Source organism: Mastigoproctus giganteus, chromosome 2 (assembly GCF_048544385.1).
Source record: "Mastigoproctus giganteus isolate SK-2022 chromosome 2, ASM4854438v1, whole genome shotgun sequence".
NCBI classification, from domain to species: domain Eukaryota; kingdom Metazoa; phylum Arthropoda; class Arachnida; order Uropygi; family Thelyphonidae; genus Mastigoproctus; species Mastigoproctus giganteus.
The window spans coordinates 7,365,015-7,388,454 of NC_143576.1; positions in this window are offsets into that span (position 1 = coordinate 7,365,015).

Below are 23,440 nucleotides of genomic sequence, written 5' to 3' on the forward strand. Positions count from 1 at the left end.
ACATAACTATAGTTTCTGCAATGTTTACAAGTTTTATACCCCTATATTCGTAATCAGTATCAAATATTTGCCTCAAATACAACAGATTTTGCATGTTTAACTCGTAACTACACATACTGCAAGGTAGCCGACCTTGACCCAAGAAGGTAGACTCCTGTGTGTAGTTACAGATTAAACTTGTCTGAGCATGCACTCACTTGTTTGTACAGTCCACTCAACCACAGAGCCTATACAGGGTGTCTCAAAAAGATTGGTACAAACGTTTAGGGGAGGTAGGTAACATCTAAAGGAATGTGACTCGTATAGGAACCCATAACCGGAAACGTCACGGGAAAGTAGTAGCAGAGGCACAAGAAGTTAGTGGCAAACATTTATTTGACATAATATTAAAAATGGAGTACGAGATGGATGCATTTCATGATGTTACTACGGATGCTCGAAGGTTCCACCATGAGACGCGATGCATGCGTGACACCGACGCAGCATGGATTGGCGGACACGGTCGAACACACCTGGAGTTTCTTTGACAGTAGCAGCAGCGCAGACGAGATCCATTTCCGTCTCCACAGGCGATTCACACAGATAGATTTGAGGGGCCCCCCCCACAGAAAGAAATCAAGGCTCGATAAATCAGGTGAGCATGGGGGGGCCAGGCCATCCATCGACGCCCAAAACGCCTGTTCAAATGGTCACGAACACACCTTCCATAATGGGCAGGCGCCCAGTCATGTTGAAACCAAATGTTGCGTCTCACATTTGCTGGAACATCGTCAAGTAACCCTGGTAGAACTTGTTCAAGAAATATCCGATATAAAGCGGAGTTCATGCGGGATGGTAACAGGTATGGGCCGACTAAGCAGTCACCGACCATATCTACCCACACATTTATTGCGAAGCTATGTTGTGCCGCATGGGGGCGCACACCGTGTGGGTTGTTGTGAGCCCACACATGAGCATTGTGCTGATTGAATAAGCCTTCCCGAGTGAAATAAGCTTCATCCGTGAATAAAACATAGGCTGGAAAATTCAAGTCTTGAACACTTTCTTGGAGAAACCACTGCGCAAAAGCCACACATGCAGGATGATCTTGGGGGGAGCAGTAACTGAACCCTTTGGAGATGAAGGGGGGTGTAAGGAATCGTAGTGCCAGACACGCTGTAGACTGCAACGAGACACTCCTAAGGCAGAGGCCGTTGCCTCTGCCTTAGGAGTGAAGGGGAGAGATTCCATCAGGACATAAAGGAAATGGAGCAGAGGTACCAAGGAAGGTGGAATACAAGCATGATGGCCGACTACTGCTGGTGTTTAAAAAGAGAGAAATCTGTGTTAGCAGTGTACATAAAAGAAAAAGGATTAAACGTTCTTTTCAAAACAAAGAGACGAAGGTCTCATTAATGAAAGTTTCAGAATTTTGATTAATACTTGTTAGTATTTACGTATTTTTTATATATGAAAATGTAATCCTATCAATTCGTCATTACTAAATACAATAAAGTTATATACTTTCATAAAAAATAATAATTTTTTATTTCTTAAATTGTGATGTATCTGAATGTGATAGAAAAAAATCTAAGTCATATTTGAAATCACAGCAACATATTTCGGCAGTAGGATCGATTGAAATTCAAACCCTAATGAACAAACTTAAATTTGTAAACTAGTGTAATTATTATTAATTTATCGAAAAAGAAAAGAATTACAACATATATCACATATAATATAATGAAACAAGAAACAAAAATAACAAAATCATTCTGAAATTCTGGAAATAAACTTTAAATTCTAAATCACAGTAATCGTACTCTATCACAATAATAAAATAAAAAGAAAGTAATTATAATGTTAAAAAAAAATTACAAATCTATGTTTCCTTGCTTTAAGAGATGCGAATTTATTATTTCAGTTGTGTTTATTTGTTCCAAATGATCATTTTCCATTGAAATTATTGCCAAATTAGAGAGTTGTTCTTGTCACATTGCCGATCGTAAATAATTTTTCATTAATTTTAATTTTGAAAAACTCCGTTCACCTGAGCCAACGGAAACTGGAAAAACTGTCAGAAAAATTGGCATTGGCATTAGCATTAGTAGTGGCATATGATGCAAGAAAGTAAGCTTATACAGCATCAGCCAAAAAAAAGGGGAAAAAACCCACTTCCCATTCACCTCCCCATCCGTTCCAAAAGTTTGTCTCTTGCTTGAATTTATTTAAGCTATCAACTTCCACAACAACAGATGGAAGTTTGTTCCACATTCAACCACTCGCTGGCTAAATGCAAATTTCCGAACAACTGTTCTACAATCTTCCCTCAATTTGAATTTATGCTCTCGCAAGTGCGTAATCTCAGCAAGAGAAAGATGCCATCAACATTGAGCCTGCTCAACCCATTCAAGGCTTTGTACACCTCAATCAGATCACCTTGCAGGAGCCTAGTCTCTAGAAGCTGTAATTTGCAGACATTAAATTCTTCCCTGGTAAGAGCAGCTTTGTTCCCATTTGCATTAATTTTTAATGCTACTGCCACATTTGAAAAAGTATCTGTAAAATTGTTTTTAAAAATATATTGTAACACTTCAAATGGAGTAACATTGTCTTTAATATAAATTTGAAGTACTCCAAGTTCTTCAAATAATGTTAAACCATCACTATCAGACTCATTATGATCAATGTCACTTAATTTATTAGGTAAATCTTTGCAAAGATTTAAGAAATCGTTATATTACCATTTTTTTCTTGAATTCAGAGATATTATAAAATATTTTAAATATTTCTACATGTTCTTTCATATTTCTAAACTTTTCAGTTAACGAGAAAATTGTATCCATAATATGAAAGAAAAAATTAATTTTGAAATTTTGTTGCGGATTCTGAAAAGCTTCCTCTCTCTATGTTCGTAATCGAAATGACGTCTTTTCAATCTTTTCCTTACAGCGCTTACTTGTGGAAAGGAAGCGGCAATGCCAGTGATAGAAGCCATGTTATTAACTTTTTCGAATGCTTCCTCTGTTCTTTTTACTTGAAAATATTCCGTGATTTCCCATTGGTAGGAGTGAAAGGCAATGATGTTCCGTGTCCCCAGTACTACTTGATTTATACGCAGAAGCCCTGATGAAAGAGTTCAAAGAAGAGCAGAAAGGAGGTGTAAAAGTAGGAAGGGGGAAGGTAAAGACAATAAGATTTGCAGATGGCTAGACAGATTGCTAATAATGATGAACTACAGAGCTCCTTGGACATCTTGAACAGCACAATAAAGGAGTAAAATATGAAGATTAACAGCAATAAAACTAAGGTAATATTAATTTCAAAGTTTCCGGGAAGAAGAATCAATACAATATTAGATGGAATAATGGCACAGGTCGACAGATACTTGAGAAGACAGATACTCTTTCATCATTATGACAGAAATTGGGAAAATCCTGGAAAAAATAAAAACAAGAATTACGATGGTAAAGAAGTATTTAGTAACAGAAAAGAACTATTGAGAAGAAATTTCAAGGAGGAATTAAGAAAGCAAATGATGAAATCATTAATATGGACTGTTGTACTATATCGCACCGAGACATGGACACTGGGAAAGAGGAGATTAGACGCCTAGAAGCTTTCGAGATGTGGGTGTGGAAGAGAATGGAAAGCGTGAAACGGGTGGACAGAGTGGGAATGAGATTTTGCATTAAGTAGAAGAGAGAACGTTGGTAAAGAATTAAGAAGGAGACAAATTAACTGTATTGGACATGTATTGAGAAGAGAAAGCATGCTGAGGAAAGGGATTGAGAGGTAGATGTGTGGGAAGAGAACTGTTGAGAAAAGGAGAATTGGAATGATGGATTGGACGGTAAGAGGAAATTATGCAGGAATTAAAAGTATAGCACAAGATAGAGAAGCATGCGTCAATGAAGCCCGGAACCTGCCGGAGGGCAGAGAACTTGAAGAAAAAGAAGATTTATAACTGCAAAATATAAATATGAAACACAGATCCGGATGAGCAAATTAATGTGCCTGCAATTTTATGTACTGTATTTATTTCAAATGAATTATTTGCCTGTCGTGTTCAATACTGGTAAACGATGGAAGTCGCGCTGAGTGTATAAAACCAATCAGGTGACCAAACTAAACTAAAACCAAACTATTATATTTAGGCCACCCGAATAATTAAATTCATCTGCCGTGCTGTGTGTTTTATGTCAGTTAATTGCGTATGTTCTATGGTCGATTTGTCTGTTTTGCTTGACGAAAAACCCCATTTTCTGGGTGGAAAACCTTGCTATCTACGCTTGAGACCGACTAACTCAGCCACGGAGTGAAAAAAGCTCATTACAGTTCCTAGCGTCATCGACGAGAATCGAACCTGGGTCTTTTCCACCCGGTGTGAGGAGGACGGTGACGCTGCCATTGTGTTACTCGCGCAGACAATCAGATGACCAATGCGACTTCTGGGTATGTGGGACAAGCTGTTGAATAGGTTTTAAGAGTAACACTAAGTTGCAGAATTAGTGCTGCTGCTAAGCAGCACTAATTGACTCAACAGCCTCAATTAGCTCAATAGGTGCGAACAATGCGTCCCCGGTAAAGTCTCTCGTAATCCATCCGTTATATGAAAATTTTCTTCGTTCTACTGAAACTATTATAAATGTAATTACCCACGGCAATTTAAAAGAAAATCGCAAATATCAAATTTCTCTATAAAGAAGTTCGTTAAACAGAGGTCCGACTTGTATAGGTCAAACTTTTATGGCGCCCTCCTGAACTGTCGCCGTAAGCGACGCTTACCTCGCCTACCCACTTGCGGTGGCCCTGTTTGCTGGCACGGGATTCTTTTGAATGGCCCCAAACTCGCTTTGCACATTCAGTACGTAACTAGTGAGGTTGGCCATGGTTCATGCGTAGTTGTGGCCTACCTACCCGTGGTGTAGACGGACACTGGGCAGGCTTTCCAGGTGATGGCCTGCCTGGTGACAAAACGGCCAGAAACAGCTAAACATGATATAAAATATTTTGTTGATATAAAATGTGTTGTTGTCTCTAACGAAGGATCTCTGGTGTCCGACGTCAATTTCCATGCCAACGCTAAGCTGTGTGAACTGGAGACATACCTACCCAAAATCGGTTTGTGGCTAAACTCAGACAAATCAGCACAACTGACAATAACTAATAAGAAGATTAAAAATAAAATCAAATTATCTCTTAACGGAGCACAGATTAAGAAAGTCAACTCATACACCGACCTAGGAGCGACGTGGGACGAGGGCCTTGCCTTCCAAAGGCACTTTCAGAACACGAGAACTAAAACTCTTGCTGCCATATGGGCTGTAAGACAGGAAATAACTGGGATTCGAAACCCGCAGCTAGTGACCCAATATATCCAAAGATGTATCGTTCCTGTATCCTTATATGCTTCGACAATTTGGCCCTCTGCTCCAAATACTTATATAAAGAAATTTCTCAGCCTGGAATACTGGTTGCTTCGGTGGTTGAATAGGATTGCCGGGAAGCCCTTCACAATTTCAAAATCCATACTGTACGCAAACTTGAACATAGCTCCGTGGATTCAGATGATCACAATACGTGACATCTGCACTCTAGCACAACTTCTGACTGAGAGTTTAGATGCCCCTCAAATCGAAAATCTTGTAGTAAGGCCCCGCCCTGGAGTGGAGCCCGCTTCTACAACCCTCATAGTCTTCGAGGTGCTCTCAATAACATGGACGGATTAAGGCGGATATTTCCTGCCAATACTTTGGGGCTGTTTAGAGAACTCAAAATAGACCCGGACTGGGACTGCAATGAGAAAACTTACAGGAAGCTTATTGCAGCGGATCTGTATACGAAATTACAGCTTGCCGTTACGTATGTCGACCTGGAAGCCGCCTTCGACTCAATCAACATTCCCTCACTCGTTCACCTCCTAGAAAATTACTTCCATATAAAAGGTGACTTGTTGTGGTTCATAACAACCCTGCTATCAGATAGAATCATTGTTCTTACAGCAGAACAAGAGATAATCTCAAGAAAAATCACTGCAGGAGTTCCCCAAGGCGGAGTCCTCTCCGGAGCATTATTTACTGCAGTCATTATTCCGTTTGTTCAAGAGAGAGAAGATATAAGTTGCTATGCTGACGATATTAAGTTACACACCCAGATTAACCCGGGGGAACATATCTCAAAAATTACTGAAAAGATCAATCGAAAGCTACACGATTTAGAATCCTATCTCCATCAATTTGGACTACTTATTAATCCTGCAAAATCAGCCCAAATTGTCTTTTCGTTGAAGCACCAACCCACTGAAGTCCAAGTTTCTCTAAATGGCATTCTCCTTCCAGTGGTAAATACACATACAGACTTGGGAGTAGTTTTCGATTGCAAACTGACCTTCAAGCCCCACATTGACAAGCTCATAACAAAATTCTCCAAAATGCGGTGGATTACCAAACAACAACTACTTCACGTTAAGGATCTGGATGTGACTCGGCGGTACGTATACACCTCTGTATACTCCGTCGTGTTATACGCCTCAGAAATATGGGCATCTGCAGCCCCCACGAATATCAAGCGGGTGTACTCCTCCGAATACTGGCTCCTTCGTTGGGTCACACATAAACATCATCGTCCACCCCAGCAAAGAACAACTGCGATGGCAACCGCACTGAACTTTGCACGACTGCCAAACCTTATAATGGAAAGACGCCTCACCCTAACTGTCAAAATGACCACTGGAATAATCTCAGAGCCAAGCATATGGGAACTGTGCAGCTGGAGGATCCCTCAACCCGGACTGAGATCATCTCCAACACTTATATCCAACCATAACAGACTAGCCCTTAGCGACCGCTTTCTCCCCAAGCAGATGCTTATCACAGTCCAAGCAATCGAAGGCGACCTCTACAAATTTGTCAAGGACCGCAAATACCGGAGGGAGATTCTTGATGACCTACTCTCATCCAGGCAAACTGCACAGTAATGTCGCAATATAATAAATTTAAATAGGATATCTGTATAATATTGTATATAATGTCAAAAATACTGTATAACATTCTTATGAATATTGTGAATAATTTAACTGAAACGTATTATATTGTTGGCCCTGGGGGATGAACCCGAACCTCGATGTGGGCCCCGTCCTCAAGGCCTTTGTACACCAGCCAATGTGAAGCCCCTGGCATTCCTGCCGTGAAGGGTAAATTGTATACATTCTTTGTACACAATAAAGATTATTTATTTACAAATTTGATGAAGAATGTAATTCAAGAAAGACTTCAAGTGCCCTCGAACTCATAAAAATCTTAAATGAACTATATATTGTATTTCCAAAAGACTCTTATAGGACTGAGGGTATTCCTTTTGTTTAGAGAATGACAATGAGGACCAATTCATAGTGTAAATGACGATGTCATTTTTCTATGTATGTATAATGTTTTGTAATTTTTCTATGAATGTATGATTTCTGTATCCGTGTAATTTTTCCTCTATATTTATATATCTTATTTTTGCTGATATTTTATCCTTTGTTACAATCCAATAAGTTTAGCTGGATGTATGTATGAGCCACCCTCCTAGATAATTTCTGTACAGGGGTGTTTGTTGAATAAACTAATAATAATAATAATAATAAACACTGCACAAACATAATATTACACACATCTCTGGCCTGTTACAGTGCTCTATAATCATCACACTGTACAAAGGCAGAGTTGAACTTTCATTCAGGTGCCGTCCTACATAAGATACTATTCATGTCTACATAACTTACTGCTTTGTACTTCTGATTGGCAACGAATTAACAGTTATTATTATTATTACTACAATTATTATTTTGTGTGTGTGTGTGTGTGTGTGTGTGTGTGTGTGGTGTGTGTGTGTGTGTGTGTGTGTGTGTGTTTTGTCTGACCCTCATCTCCGCGTTGTATTCTTTGTACGTTTGACACAGAACTCTGTGGAGGCCAGAGATTTAAAAAAGTGTGTGGGGAGTGGTTTATTGTGTAGTGTTATGTTCTGTTATTTCTCTGACCATTTAGCCGTTGGAACCTACCGTTGCCCACACTTTGCCACGAGGAGGCAGGTCAGGCACCAGTAGATTAAGTGTCTGGCAGGCCGCGCCACCTAATTTCCGAGGATTTCAGTGGCAACGTATATATATATACGTTGCCACTGAAATATATATATATATATACGTGTATATATATAAATAAACACTGGTATTCAAAGAAGGTGCATCACCCCTTAAAATTGTAATTGTCGTCCGAATAACGCAAAGTATATGGCAATATTTCTTACAGATTGCATCAGATAAGACTGACACGAGTAGGTGATGACGTAATATTCCATCAGCTGTTACTTTCAGCTATATAAGCACGCTCTGCAAGAGTTGCAGTCATTCCTTGCTTGTGTCAGGATGGCGAGTTACGTGCAGTTGACGCTACGAAGAAAGAGTGCTATTCTTGCTTTACTTGAGGAAGGATGTTCTTCCCTTCATATTGCTTATAGAGTGTCTTGTAATTAGTCGACAGTGAATAGATTTCTTTCCAAACTCAAGAATACTGGTTCTGCTGATAGGAAAAAAAGGAACCGGACGCAATCGAGTCTCTACGACAAAACATGACCAGGTTTTGAAGCGCTTATGCCTTAAAAACTGTAAAGCTTCTTCGTCTGAGCTGAAAGAGAATGGGAAAAACATACAGGAGTGGTAGCAAGTGCAGTAACAGTCAGAAGACGCCTCTTCGAAAATGGACTTGTAGCCCGTCGTCCTAAGAAGAAACCCCCCTCTTCACAGAAAAAATGAAAAAGGCCCGATTAATTTGGTGTAAGGAGCATGTCAAATGGACCTACGAATTACTGAAAATGGAACTCATCGGACCCGAATTACTGAAAATGGAACTCATCGGAACTCAATCATCCAAGGTCCAGTGCCGATGTTCTTTCGTCCAGTTGAGGCGTAGAGTCCTGTGTTGTGGTGTTATTTGAGGGACCTGGTGGATCGGCCGCTCACATAACCTATTACGGCTAATGATCGCCTGATGGTCTTTGTGGAAACGTTTGTGATACCTCCCTCGTTAAATTCGGCAGTGATTTGTGCCACTGTCCCTCTCTAGTTGGCTGAACAAAGCAAGACAGACGTCGACGGTCACGTTCATCCATCACCTTTCTTTGTCATAGCGCAGTCCACGATGAGATGTTATTCCGGAAATGGCTTATTCCCGACACACTCTTGATACTGTCTAACGAGGATACTGCAATTTTGTAGCACTTCCGCGACAGAGTAACCCATGCGTCGGGCACCCACTATCACCCTCTCTTTCAAAGTCTGTTAACTCACGACGTTTATCCTACTGACATCGAATTACCGTCTACGTGAATGCAGTACACCTATATACTATACCTGCCAAGCAGTGGGTTCGTCCACTAGCGAGAGGGGTGAAAGCGTCCAGTTGCCCAGGAACCAGGCATCCCATGAATTCTGTCCTTTCAGTGTGCCTTACCATCACCTTCACTATTGAAAGAAGGATGATAGTGCTGCCCGACGCATGGGTAACTCTATCGCCAAGGTGGTAGAGAAATTTCACTAACCCCATTTGACAGTATCAAGACTGCATCGGGAATACGCCATTTCCGGAATAACAACTCATCATGGAGAGCGCTGTGGGCGGAGTAAAGTTATGGATGAACGTGGTCGTCGACGTCTGTCTCGCATTGTTTTTAGCCACACGGACAGAGCGACAGTGGCACAGATCACCACCGACTTCAACGAGGGAGGTGCCAGAAACGTCTCCACTAACCATCAGGCGATCATTAGCAGAAATAGGTTATGGGAGCGGGCCGACCCACCAAAGTTCCATTGATAACACGACGACACAGGACTCCGTTCCTCAACTGGGCAAAAGAACATCTGCACTGGACCTTGGATGATTGGAGACGGGACTCCTGGTCGGATGAATCCTGTTTGCACTTATTTCGATTGGACGGGAGAGTGTGTAACTGACGGAAACCGATTGAATCACGCAACAAGGAACGTTTTAAGCAGGTGGGCGGTATTGAATCTGGAGTGTTCAACGGACATACGTTGGGACTTCTGGTACGTCTAGACGCATCACTGAATAGTACAAATGTTATGTGTCCATTCTTGAAGACCATCTGCATCCCTTCATAGACATCGTGCACCCACATCGCAATGGACTCTTCCAGCAAGACAATACGGTTCCCCACAGAGCTGTGGTGACTAGAACATGGTTCGAAGAGCATTCCGCAGATTTTAACGCCATGGAATGGCGTCCCCGTTCCAGGATATTAATCCTGTGGAGCATCTTTGAGATGCTGTCAAAAGCTCCGTTTGAGCTTTGGATCCTGTACCCAGGAATTTAAAAATTTATTATGTTAGGGTTACCCATAATTGAGTACATAAACCTGTATTTTTGTGTGTGAATTGGTTGTTCTCTGGTCGATTTGCCTGTTTTGCTGGATGGAAAACCCCAGCTCCTGGTGGAAAAAACTTTGCTCACTACGCCTGAGACCGACTAACTCAGCCACGGAATGAAAAAAAGCCTAATAAACTTCCTCGTGCCATCGACAAGATTCGAACCCGGGTATTTTCTACCCGGTGTGAGGTGGACTATGACGATACCACTGTGCTACCGCGCAGACACTCTACGCAGGAATGCGATGGCACCATGGACAGCGGTGCAACAAGCATAGATGGAATTACCTGTGAAACGCTTCGTGGACTCAGTGCCTCGCCGTGTGACTGCCCTTATACGGGCGAAATGTGGGCCTATCCGTTACTAGGAAGGTATCCCATGATTTCAGTCACTCAGTGTATACTTGCATTTTCACCAATGTTTAGTAAATAAATTTGATAAATTGAGATGCTTATCAAGACATCAGAAGCAGATATTGTTCAGATATCAGAGACGTCACAGATATAAGGAATGTAGAATTGGAATTTGAGTACAATAAGTACAGAAAGGACTGGTTAGGAAAGGAGGAGGAGTCATGCTGTTAGTCAAGAAATACATAAGATCTAACGAAGTGCATCGAGTTGAAATTGGTGGACAGTACAGTGTTGAGTAGTTTTGTTTGGCATAAGCAGAAGGAAAGCAAAATTGAGAGTAAGGGTGTGTTTAGGCCTAATGACTCTGACGAGTATAATGAACTGTACAGAGAAATAGAGTGAGCCAGTAAATCAGACTGTCTTACAATTCTGGGATTTTAAGTTCCCAGATATTGACTGGAACTTGTGGATTGATCACTCTCATATTAGCAAGGCTTTTGTGGATTTATAGGATTATTGTTTTCTGCAGCAGCATATTGGAGAATCAACTAGAGGAAGTAATACTCTTGGTGTGATAATCAGCAGTGATTCTTCGTGCATTAAGAATCTGCATATAAAGGAACCACAAAGTGGCAGTGATCACAATGCGCTTACGCAGGATTTACTCAAAGATGTATCTACCAACGGGAAGGGTTTTTGCTTTCGTAAAGGTGACAACAGTGGCCTCAGACAGTTTTTAAATTCTATACAGTGCAACCAAATGATGATCTTACCAACAGCCAATTCTAAATGGGAAGCATTCATGGCAGTAATCTTGGAAGGTACTAGGCTTCTTTTCCCAACTAAGAAATACTATTCAAGTTTTAGGCTTAAATCGATGTCAAATAAACTAATGAGACTCGTAGCAGAGAAGAAAATGCATGGATAACTATAAATTATCAGGCGACTCAGAAGACTATGGTAAAAATAAGCTAGTCTGTAATCAAGTCACAAAGGAAGTTAGGCAAGCGAAGGCAGATTATGGGAAATCTTTGGCAAAGGATGCAACAAAAAACAGCAAAAACTTCTTTACTTATGCAGACTTTACAAGGGGATGAATCATATTGGTCCACTTGATATCGACGGTTTGATTGTTGACGATCCTGCTGAGGTAGCTGACAAACTGAATGAGTATTTTGCATCTACATTCACACATGAGGAAGCCTGTAGGGAAGTGGAGGCCAGAAGCATGTCAAACTCTACCAGGGAGTTAAATGATTTTATAATAATGGAGAGCACAGTGGAGGAGAAATTGTTGACGTTAAACAGAAGAAAGGCACCTAGGATGGATAGGATCTATCCAGTTATATTAAAGGAGGTGGCAAGGAAAAAAAAAAAAAAAAAAAAAAATCCTTAGCCATAATTATGAAAGCTTCCTCGGACTCAGGAACAGTCCCCATGGACTGGAGATGTGCAAATGTGTCTCCAATTCACAAAAGGAGAACAAAGGGTAACTCGAGTAATTACAGACCTATTAGTTTGACTTCTCTTCCATGGAAAATAACTTGTTAAAGAAGCACTGCAGGATCGTCTAGACAAGACTGCAGTTATAGGTTTATTTGTTAAGGGGAAGTCTTCTCTGACCAATTTGATTGAATCCTACCATGTTGTCACAAAGGAGCTGGAAGCAAAAAATAATTTTGTTATCATATACTTGGATTTTAGGAAAGCTTTTGATACTGTTGCCATAGAAGACTGCTAAAATTGGAGCAGTATGGCATTAAAAGCATGTTGCTGCTAGGGAACGGGATGGCTGAGTGGGAGAAGACAGAGTAGTAATGAATGGACACTGCTCTTTGTGGGGTAATGGTATTAGTGGAGCCCCCAAAGATTCGGTGTCGGGCCCATTGTTGTTTTCGGTATTTATGAATGATGTTGATGAAGGTATATCAGGGTTAACGTCCAAATTTGCAGAAGATATGAAGTTTGGGAGGATTCTTAATGACATGCACTACTGCAACAGGATCTAGGAAAGTTGACCAGATAGGCTGAGTGGTGGCAACTGAAGTTTAACATTGACATATGTAAAGTCCGTAGCCGAGTGGTCAGAAGCGGGAGTGCAGTAGCACACGCTCTTTGAGTAGACTGGGGTTCAAGCCCCTGACTGCTGAATGCGGTTGATCTGCCAACCCGCACTGGACTAGCGTGGCAGATTATGGTCCATTTTCTTCAGCATGAATCGTTGAGGAGGCTTCCATCCTGCAGTGGGTTGATAATGGCTGCACTTTGTTTTTATTATTTTTTTAAAGTACCAACTGTGTGGTACTACACTCAGGGTTGTGGAGAACAAAAAGGACCTAGGGGTAATTGTGCAGTTATATACTGAACAATTACCATGAGCTACTTTTGCAGAGAGGATGCAAGAATAGCTCATGGTTTCTTGTCAATGATATACACGAATTTTGTTAGCAGGGATAAGGAGGTGATTATCCCTTTGTATGAGGCAATGGTCAGGTCACATCTTCAGTACTTCATGATTGTCTGGAGGCCTCATTTTAGCACGGTTGTAGAGCTGCTGGAACGAGATTAGAGAAGGGCAACGAAATTGGTGAAGGGAACAAAGGGTTGCTGTTCAAGAAAGGCTTAATTTCTGAAAATTGCAGCGCCTGGAGACTAGGCACCTGTGAGGTGATCTGATTGCGCATGGAAGACTGCTAAAATTGGAGCAGTATGGTATAAAGCCTTGACTGGTTTGTGCGATATCAGTACTGATGGGATTTTTCCTCTTGCTCAGATTTCTCACTTGAGGGGATAAATTGAAATTGAGCTTTAGTATAGACATTAGTAGAGGCATATGATGCAGGAAAGCAAACATATAGCATCAAGCACGACATGATCCCTGCTTCAAAACGATCGTCAGTGACACGCGGCTAAAAAAAAAAAAAACTCTTCACCCCTGAACAGCCTTCAGCTAGAGAGCTGAAGGCTGTTCAGGGGTGAAGCATACGGGAATAAATTGAGTTGATAATCATAATGATAAAATTAGGTAGACGAGCTAAAAAGTGGCAACTGAGGATTTAACATTTACAAATGCAAGGCACTACATATGGGCGACAGTTATCCCAGACTAGCATACGAGTTAGATGGTACCACATCTAGCTGGCGGAGAAGAAAAGGCACCTAGGGGAAATTGTACAGCCCAACATGAAGTTTTCTGAACAGTGCAGACAGGTTGCTAGGACAGGTCGTGGGATTTTATCAATGATATAAAGGAATTTTGAAAGCAGGGACAAGGAAGTGATTATCCCATTGTATAAGGTTAGGCAACATCTTGAGTACTACATACAGTTCTGAAAGTTTCATTTTCAGAACGATCTGGAACTCTTGCAATGGGTGCAGAAAAGAGCATAGTGTGTAGACATAGTCTGGTTGTTAGGCGGTAGTAAAGTGCATTTAGTGTCTAACGGCACCAGGGGTTCCCCCATCTTCGCATTAGGCGGTGGTAGTGGTTTCCACAAAATCGCATGGCGGAACTGTGAAGATGCAAGATTGAGAAGCCAGTTGAGTGCGAGTTGTGTTGTTCGTCTGGCCACTTAGTTACTGGGAGGCGTGATCACCAAGGAAGGCACCTCTCAGCATCCGTCCACAGCACGAGGAGCAGAGGCGGCCGAAAGAAAGGAATAAAACATGGAATATAAAAGAACAGATAAGGTGGGGCGGTTGATAGAGAAGGCATCCTCCTGACGAGTGCGGGGATAGCAACCAGACTATTTAAGGACAAAAGGGTACTTCAATATTGAAAATTTCAGCGCTTGGGAACTAGATATCCGCGAAGAGATCTGATTGAAGTGTTTGTGGGTTTAAATGGATTGAGCAAACCAAATGCTAATGGCATCCTTATTCCTTTTGGGACAACAAACATAAGAGGGAAATGACTTTAAAAAGGATGGCTGCAAGAAACATAAGCGCGAAAATTTGCTTTCAGCCGAGTGTATTCGCTTGTTGAAACTGCCATTTAGTATTGCGGAAGTGAGTTAAAAATAAATTTAAGGAAAATTAGACAAATGACTAGATGGGATTGACAGATGAAGTGTTTTTTTTTTTTTTTTTTTTTTTTTGGCTGACAATCTTGCTTTTTTTGCATCATTTGCTTCTACCAATATTGGTTTCTGTATCGCTAATTTAATAGTATTGTGGATTACGAGCACAGTTTCTCCTCGCATTGAAGGGGTTTTCATCTGTAAAAGTCTACGCAAATTCTTTTAGTAATTATTTTATTTCATAATTAAATTACGAAATGAAATTATAATAATAAATCATTATATAAAAGCTTCTAGTTTTTATTATAATTTACTTAGGTAATAGCAATTCTAGTGATATTTTTATACATTCAGTTATTTTAAGACTTTATTTACTTCATTTGCCATCAATGGTGAATCGGTAGATGTGGCCAGCGTAATATCCACCAAACCTTATTTACGCCTCCGCTGTTTATATACGTAATATAATTAGGGTTGCCATCGTCCTGGTTTTTAAACTTTTGTTCCGCGTCCCACTTTGTTTTCAAATGTTCTGTTTTTGATCACATTCATTTTCTCTAATATGAAACTCGGTCGAATGAATATGACAGCCGACTCCTGACCAGCAATATCGTTGTTGCCGTTCAGAAGCTTCCATTGTTATATTCCTTCCCCAACTACAAAACAACAGTGTGTACAGTATTTGGAAAGAATTTAATCAGCCTTAATTTGCATGTTGACAAAATGTGGGTTGAATATTTTAAAAGGCAGATTGTCACAATCTACTAAAAATTGTAAAGTAGGTCTTGTCGGTTCCTATTAGCAATGACAGTGCGGAAAGGGTATTTTTGAATTATCAAATATTTGTGGACTGATGAACAAAACAGACTAACTGTAGAATCAATAACAGCTTAACTAAAAGTTAGAACCAATCTCAATAAAATTTGTTTCGAATTTGTAGACTTTTGTCAGAATGCAACTGCAATTAATGGTGACTGCAAAGGCAATTTAAGATTTAAATCCATTTAAATCTTAAATTTTTGAAGTCTGTTATAATATTTACGTAATACCAGGAAAGACTTCGAATATGTAAACTACGATGCTTGGAAATTAGGTACTTTGGAGGGGACTTGATTGGCGAGTATAAGGCTCTGAGAAGTGAAAGTAAAATGCATAAGGATGGAATTTTCACTGTTACAAATGATTCCAGAACTAGTAATTCAAATTAAGGGAGAAGAGTGGACTGCAAGAAGTTCTCTTTTGGGCAGCGGGTTGAAATTACTTGAATAAAGTTACCTAGATGGGTGGAGACTGGCAGCTTGGGGAAAATTCGAAGGTCAGCGGATAGACATCTATGCGAGGCGGAAGTCGAATAGGTAGTTCATTTTATAACCACATTTTATCATTTATGTATTATTATATTTTTTTGACTGATGCAGTAAAAGCCTAGGGCTTCCATGCACTATATGGCTATTACTATTATAATAAAATTATTAAATTTTAATTAATACATTATTTAAATAAAATATATTGTATGAATAATAATATAATATTAATTTTATTATCAATAATATTAATATTATATTAATATTAATATTATTATTAAGTAATAAACCACAAACTTCAATTAATATCGCAGTTTGCGTTTTTCCCCTTTGTTCTGCTTTTTGTACTTTTGAAGGATGACAACCCTAAATACAATGACTGCTGGACATTTGCAATTTTCCTATACTGTACTAGGCTTGAAAACTACGGTTATATAAAAAAAAAATAAAAAATAAAAATAAAGCATTTTTTTCTGTAATGGTGTTAGTGGTGTAATTTTGTTTGGACATTCAGGAAATACATAAAAATATCCAGGATATGGAAATGGGAATGTCGTCCGGATTTTTAATGAATGTCAAACTGCAGCATTACTTTCGTATTTGTTATCTTGCTACTAAAATCTAATTTATGAAAATGCAAGACTTATTCATCAAAAAGCGTTACAAACTTACATCTTTTCCAGCCTAAAGCGTTTCGTTTATTCAATAATCTTACAGTAACTGGAAGTTATTATCGTTTTGTGAACCTTTTAGTAGTTCGCTTAATTAAAGCAGGGGTTCCCAACCTCTCTGATCCCAAAGATTTTTTTTTTTTTTTTACGATTAATTACTTTAATCTAAAAATTATTCGATATTTTGTCTAACTTATTTCCAAAAAAATCTCAAGAAATTTACATATTACACATTTAATGAATATGTTTGTCAAAAACTACAGAATGATCATCGGTATAATAAGGCATTATAAAAGTTGTTAATAATGTGAATTTATAATAAAAAAAACACACATAAATGAATAAAGTAAACGTTTTTAATTTAAATATATTTATTTTAAATAACCAGTTGTAATGAGATTCCTGAATTTGTTGAGTTTTGTCGCAGCTTTCCCAATTATCAGTGTGACAAACAAAGCGTCCACAGACTTAAAATGTCTCAAAGGGCGCCACCGTCGGGAACATTAGTCTAAAATCTCTGTCTCTCTCTCAATATGAATTTTGAACGAACGAAACTGAAACGTTAGAATATTTAAAAACCGCTGCAAGTTCAAATAACGGTCTTACCCCCTTGTATAACAAGGTTTCGGGAAGCGATCTGCACTGATTAAAACCCTTGCCCTGACCTGTAAAATAATGTTTCATTGCTCTCGTACGGATTGACAGCATAGAAAAGAACTTGAGGCGCGTGGCTTACACAAAAAGAATCTTCTAACGGGTTTGTTCCGACAAATGGGGTTAGAATATTCATTTATTTTTTTTTGGATTTCGTATGAAAATGTGTAAAAGTTCACGTTTTTGTCTCATTATAATGTTTACACTACAGTGTGGAAAGGCTGAAACATCAAAATCAGTTTCGGATATGCCACCACGTGGACAAGCACGTAAAGTGTAAGAATTGAAAAAAGGAAAAAAAAAAACTTAAGCGAATATGAAGAAATATTAAAATATCTTGAAGAGTAGTCTGACATGTAATGTGTCTTTGTCAACAGTAAAACAAGATGTCCTCGTTTATACTCCAGCACGGCCACTAACTAGGTCAGAATTTTATTATTTCGTCGATGAATATGATCATTAACTGTACAGTATTTAGTAATCACGCAGGCTTGAAACACTGTCCACTCAAAGTGCGTATGTGCCTGCACCCTCAAACTTGACTACTCGACTACGTCGGGGCCTGTAATAAGAGTCTAAAATGTCGCGGTGAGCTATTATTTTCAACGCAGGAAGGTAAGCAAATAGAAAAAAAAAAAGAAGAATAGTGGCAGATGATTTCTACAAATATGCCATTCGTAAAAAGATTCACAAATTTTATAATGTGACGAAAATAAAGCCAACAATTAGGTAACTTTTTCCTATTTTGAAACATGAGCTAAACTTGATTTTGGACATTTATGACAAATTATCAAACAAACAAGACTAATACTCAAGATTTCTAAGAGGTACAAGCTAAAGATTATAATGATTTATGCACCAACATCGAGCCATGATGATGAAGAGGTTGAAGAAATGTACACCGAAATTGAGAGTCTTCTAGATGAGCAGAAAACCCACTACACTATTATTATGGGGGACTTCAATGCTAAGGTTGGAAAAACACAAAACAGCGCAGAAAGGGGAACTATACGACATTTTGGAATTGGTGAAAGAAATGAAAGAGGTGAAAGACTTGTGGAATCTGCAGAATCTCAAGGACTGTCAGTAATGAACACTTTTTTTCAGGAAAAGGGTGAACAGAAAGTGGACATGGAAGAGTCCAAATGGATTAACTACTAATGAAATCGACTTCGTCCTCACTAACAGAAGATATATTGTGAATGATGTTACCGTCCTGAATAAGGTAAATGTTGGAAGTGATCACAGAATGGTAAGATGTACACTTGATATAGATGTAGGAAAGGAAGGGAAAAACTGACTCGGGTAAATAATACAAAGGTCTTTGAGATAACAGAAGAGGAGAAAAAGCAGTATGTACTGGAACTTAACTTAAGAACAAGTTTGAGCTTCTGCAGACTGCTCAGGACCAAGATATCGACGAGGAATACTACAACTTTCTGAAAGTGATAACGCCCAAGAAACCTATAGGGAAAAAGAAATCCAAAGAAGAAAAAATTAGTCAAGAAACATTTGTCATGATGAACCGAAGACGACAAATGAAAAGTAAGAAAAACACTGACGGGAGAAAATTGAGTATACTGAGTTATGCAAAGCCATTAGAGAGAGACTCAGAGAGGACATAAGAAGATTTAACACAAGAAAAGTAGAACAAGCATTAAGGGAAAACAAAGGATTTAAATCAGCAGCCATGAGCAGTAATACAGAAAGACAAATGATACTGAAACTGAAGAATAGCGATGGTGTACTTATAAACAGAGAAGGCATAATTCAAATAGCAGAAGACTACTATAGAGAATTATACAAGGAGCAGAGGAATGATGCCAGAAGTAGGGAAGATGAATTGCAAAGTAGCAACACATACGACATACCCGATATTCTTCCTGATGATGTATTGAAGAAAATGAAGAATCAGAAAGCCCCGTGGGAAGATGAAGTTACTGTAGAGTTGTTAAAATTAGGAGGAAGAGACTTAACACAAAAACTGGCAAGGCTCTTCACAAAGTGCATTAGAAAAGGTGTGACGCCTAAGCAGTGGAATTCTGCAATCATAGTTTTGCTGTATAAGAAAGGAGATAAATCAGAAATTGGAAATTATAGACCAATTAGCTTGTTATCCCACATCTACAAGTTGTTCACAAGGGTCATTACTAACAGATTAGAAAGAATACTTGATGAGAATCAACCGAAAGAGCAAGCTGGCTTTAGGACAGGATTCTCAACTATGGATCACCTTCACGTAATATCACAGCTAATGGAGAAAGCAAATGAATATAAAACACCATTATGCCTGGCATTTGTGGATTATGAAAAGGCATTTGACTCCATACAGCATAAGGCAATGTTTCGGATACTGCAAAGACAAGGCATAGATACCCCATATATTATGATTTTGAAGAAAATATATGAGAGTGCTACCTCCTTTATTAGACTAGACAAAGACAGTAGGAAATTTAAAATCGACACAATATCTCCGAAGCTGTTTACTGCTGCCCTTGAGGAAGCTTTCAGAAGATTAGACTGGTCGCAGAAAGGAGTCAATGTGAACGGAGAGTACCTAAACCATTTGCGATTTGCAGATGACATTGTGGTCATAAGCCACGATCCCAAAGAATTAGAGGAAAATTTTAATCAGTTATGCACAGTTAATAAGGATTTTTTACTAAAGATGAATATGGCTAAAACAAAAGTAATGATGAACAAGTATGCCACAGAAAGGGAAATAATGATTGAAGGAGCAGTAATTGAAAAGGTGGAGTCATATACTCATCTGGGACAAGTTATTAGCTGTAATAATGATAAATGGCTGGAAGTCAAGAGAAGAATAAATTTTGGATGGATAGCATTCAGGAAATACAGTCACATACTGAGGAGCAATATCCCAGTTTGTCTGAAACGTAAAATAATGAACCAATGTATACTCCCCAGCATGACTTGTGGAAGTGAAACTTCGGCACTCACCAAAAGAATGAAAGAGAAGCTGAGAACTACACAGCGAAGAATGGAACGAATTATATTGGGAATAGACTCTTAGATAAGAAGAGAAACACATGGATTAGGCAGCAAAGTCAAGTAAAGGACATTCTTATCGAAACTAAAGAACTAAAATGGTCTTGGGCAGGACACATAGCTCGAAGACATGATGACAGATGGACTAAGAAAATAACAGAATGGTATCCAAGAGGAGGTAGAAGAAAACCTGGAAGACAAAGGCGGAGATGGATAGATGAAATTCATGAGTCTGTGGGTAGTAAATGGATGGCCAGTGCTCAAAACAGAAGGAACTGGAAAGTTGCTGGAGAAGCCTTCATCCTGCAGTAGGTTGAAAATAGCTGCTGATGCTGATGATGATGATCAAACAAACAGCCTTTTCATGGAAAAAATGCCAACTTTAACAGCTAATTTTGATTTAAAGGCAGAAAACAGCAAGCTGGAGACTAACAAATCTTCGAAAAATTAAGAACGGGATCTTGACGAAAAGTGTAAGAATTAAAAAAAGAAAGAAAAAACGTAAGTGAATTCGTTAGTCATTCGTCGCTGCCAGCAAAAAGAGCAAAAAAACTTATTCTGGGAGTTATCTAATGAGCACAGAATAGCGATCAAAAAATCTCACATAAACCGAAACTCAAGAAAACCAGAGTTTCTGAAATATCGTCCGGTTGCAGTCAAAATAAACCTAAATATAAAAAAGATGAAATAATTTCCGCCTGTTGGCATAACGTTTGACGATTCCACAGTATCATCATGCCGAGTTAAGTTAGTGTGTGTGGAGGGGGAGGGGTATATTAAAGTGGTGGCTCAAAATAATGCCCGTAACTGTCTGAACGATGTGAGGAATGCAGTTTTCACAATATACTCCGGCGGAATGAAAAAATAATAATAATAAATTAAATAAATAAAATAAAATAAAACAAACTGACGTAGCCCAGTGGTCAGGAGCGAGAGTGCATAGCACGCGTTCCTTGAGTGGACCGGGGTTCAAGCCCGTGACTACTAAATACGATAAATATTTGTATTGACGATTTATTGTAAACTCTACTGACGTGGTTGTCGTGCCGGAGTATAAACAGAAAATTTAAATTTAAAATTTTCAAAACAAAACATGCGGTAAAGTTTGAGGAAACATATTGGAAAATACTGAATCAAAAAATGAACTGCAGCCGGTAGTGTCAGTCTAGGTCTTGTCCATCAGAAGGTAGTATTCTGTATATGTGTGTGTAGACTAACTATAAAATATTAATTAATTTAGGTTGAAAATTGATGTTTCATTGCTTCTCCTGTCATTGCCACAAAACACCCCTAAAATTTCAAAGTAGCATCGCGTCGCGTGTGATTGTCGTACTGCGCAGGTTCTTTTTTAAGGCTTTGTCCTAAGTTTACTTAAGCTGATGCAAATAATAATAATAATAATAAATAAATAAATAAATAAATAAAGTAAGGAAGTATGCAAAACAGAACAGAGAAGCGGGGAAAGTATATATAGGATTGCGGTGCGCGCCAATTTTTCATTTTTACAAAAGCGCTCCCGAAACATCCTTTGGGAAACATCAGTATTCTCAGAAAAATGAACAGCCAGCAAGAGAAATAAAAATGCACTACGAAGAGTGAAGAAACATATTTACAACACATTAGCAGGCTTAATAATAGTAAATATTAATAAAAGTGAATAATAAATATTATTAAATAAATCGGAAAAGAGAAGTTCGTGTAGGTGAACAATGGATTCTACATCCATCCTATAATAATGTACACCGCTGCTGCTGCTGCTTGTTATTTAAAGCGGATGCATTAAGGATTAGACGCCGAAACGCCTTATCATGAGAAATTCCTGCAAGTCAAAGTCTAAGTTTGAATGGCAAATAAATGACAGATTAAGATAAGGGAAAAATCAGTCCAAAGCCAGTCTGGGTTTGTGTACTGCGAATGAGGGCATAGACCTAAGGCGAAGCAGGGGTTCTCCGAGCACAAACACTCCACATCCTGAGTTCGGAGCCTTCTCCGATGAAACTTTTTATCTTTAATGCTAATCTGTGTGCACGAATCAAAGGCCGAAGCTTTCCGATGTTTACAGCTTCAGAAATTTCAGTCGTGGCGAGGAGTGTGCCGGGGGGAAAGGTAATATGTGAAGGTGGCCCATTTGATGAGCCAGTATTCGCCGGACAACCGGCCGTTTACAACAGTGTGGACGACTGAGCCACAATCTCTAACCTGCAGAGCACTGCAGGACACACCGTCAGCGTAAATTCCAAACTGTCAGCAATTCATCGTAAATTCACTCTTTTCTAAATCTAATTCAATAAATCTGAAAAATTACTGACATGACTTTTTTGTCCCCCACTTTTTTGTTTTAAAAAAAAATCTATAAAAATTTTTTTGTGTGTTTTTCAGATCCACTACTTTTACTAGAACATGTTGCACGTTTGGATTAGCAGGAGTAAAACTTCATCCGTCTCACCCTGCTCATTTTGTAATGAATAGTACAACACCGACTTTTGAGTAGTTTACAATTAATATTGACTACGATGGTAAAGAATGAATTATGTCAGCGAGTCATCCTGACATAATTTAACAAAAAACTTATATTAGAAAACTTTCTATAAATATTACGAAAGCGCAAAATTGATAAAAATGAAAAAAAGACATGAGCAGATGACCAAATATAAACATAAAAATTCACAGTTGATTTGCAAGAAATCTTACGCTTGGGTTGCGTTGCTAACCTCTACGTTGCCTGGCTATAAAAAAGCAGGGCGGAATCTGGTTGCTTGTCAATTGACCCCTCGCGTACTGTTAAACTGGGGAATGAGGAAAGGTAGTCTATTAAGTTGGAATGTGTGTTAAACACCAAAGCAACTAAGGCTATGCAGATCAATAGAAATTGTATCTGTAATTTGCATGTATTCTTCGGACAATCTGATGCACGAAAAATCCGATTTTCCAGGAGAGAAAGAAAAAAATAAATAAATAAAACAGAAAAGGTCTGAGAATGACTAACTAACCCACTCCATGAAAAAAAATAAAATAAAATAATAA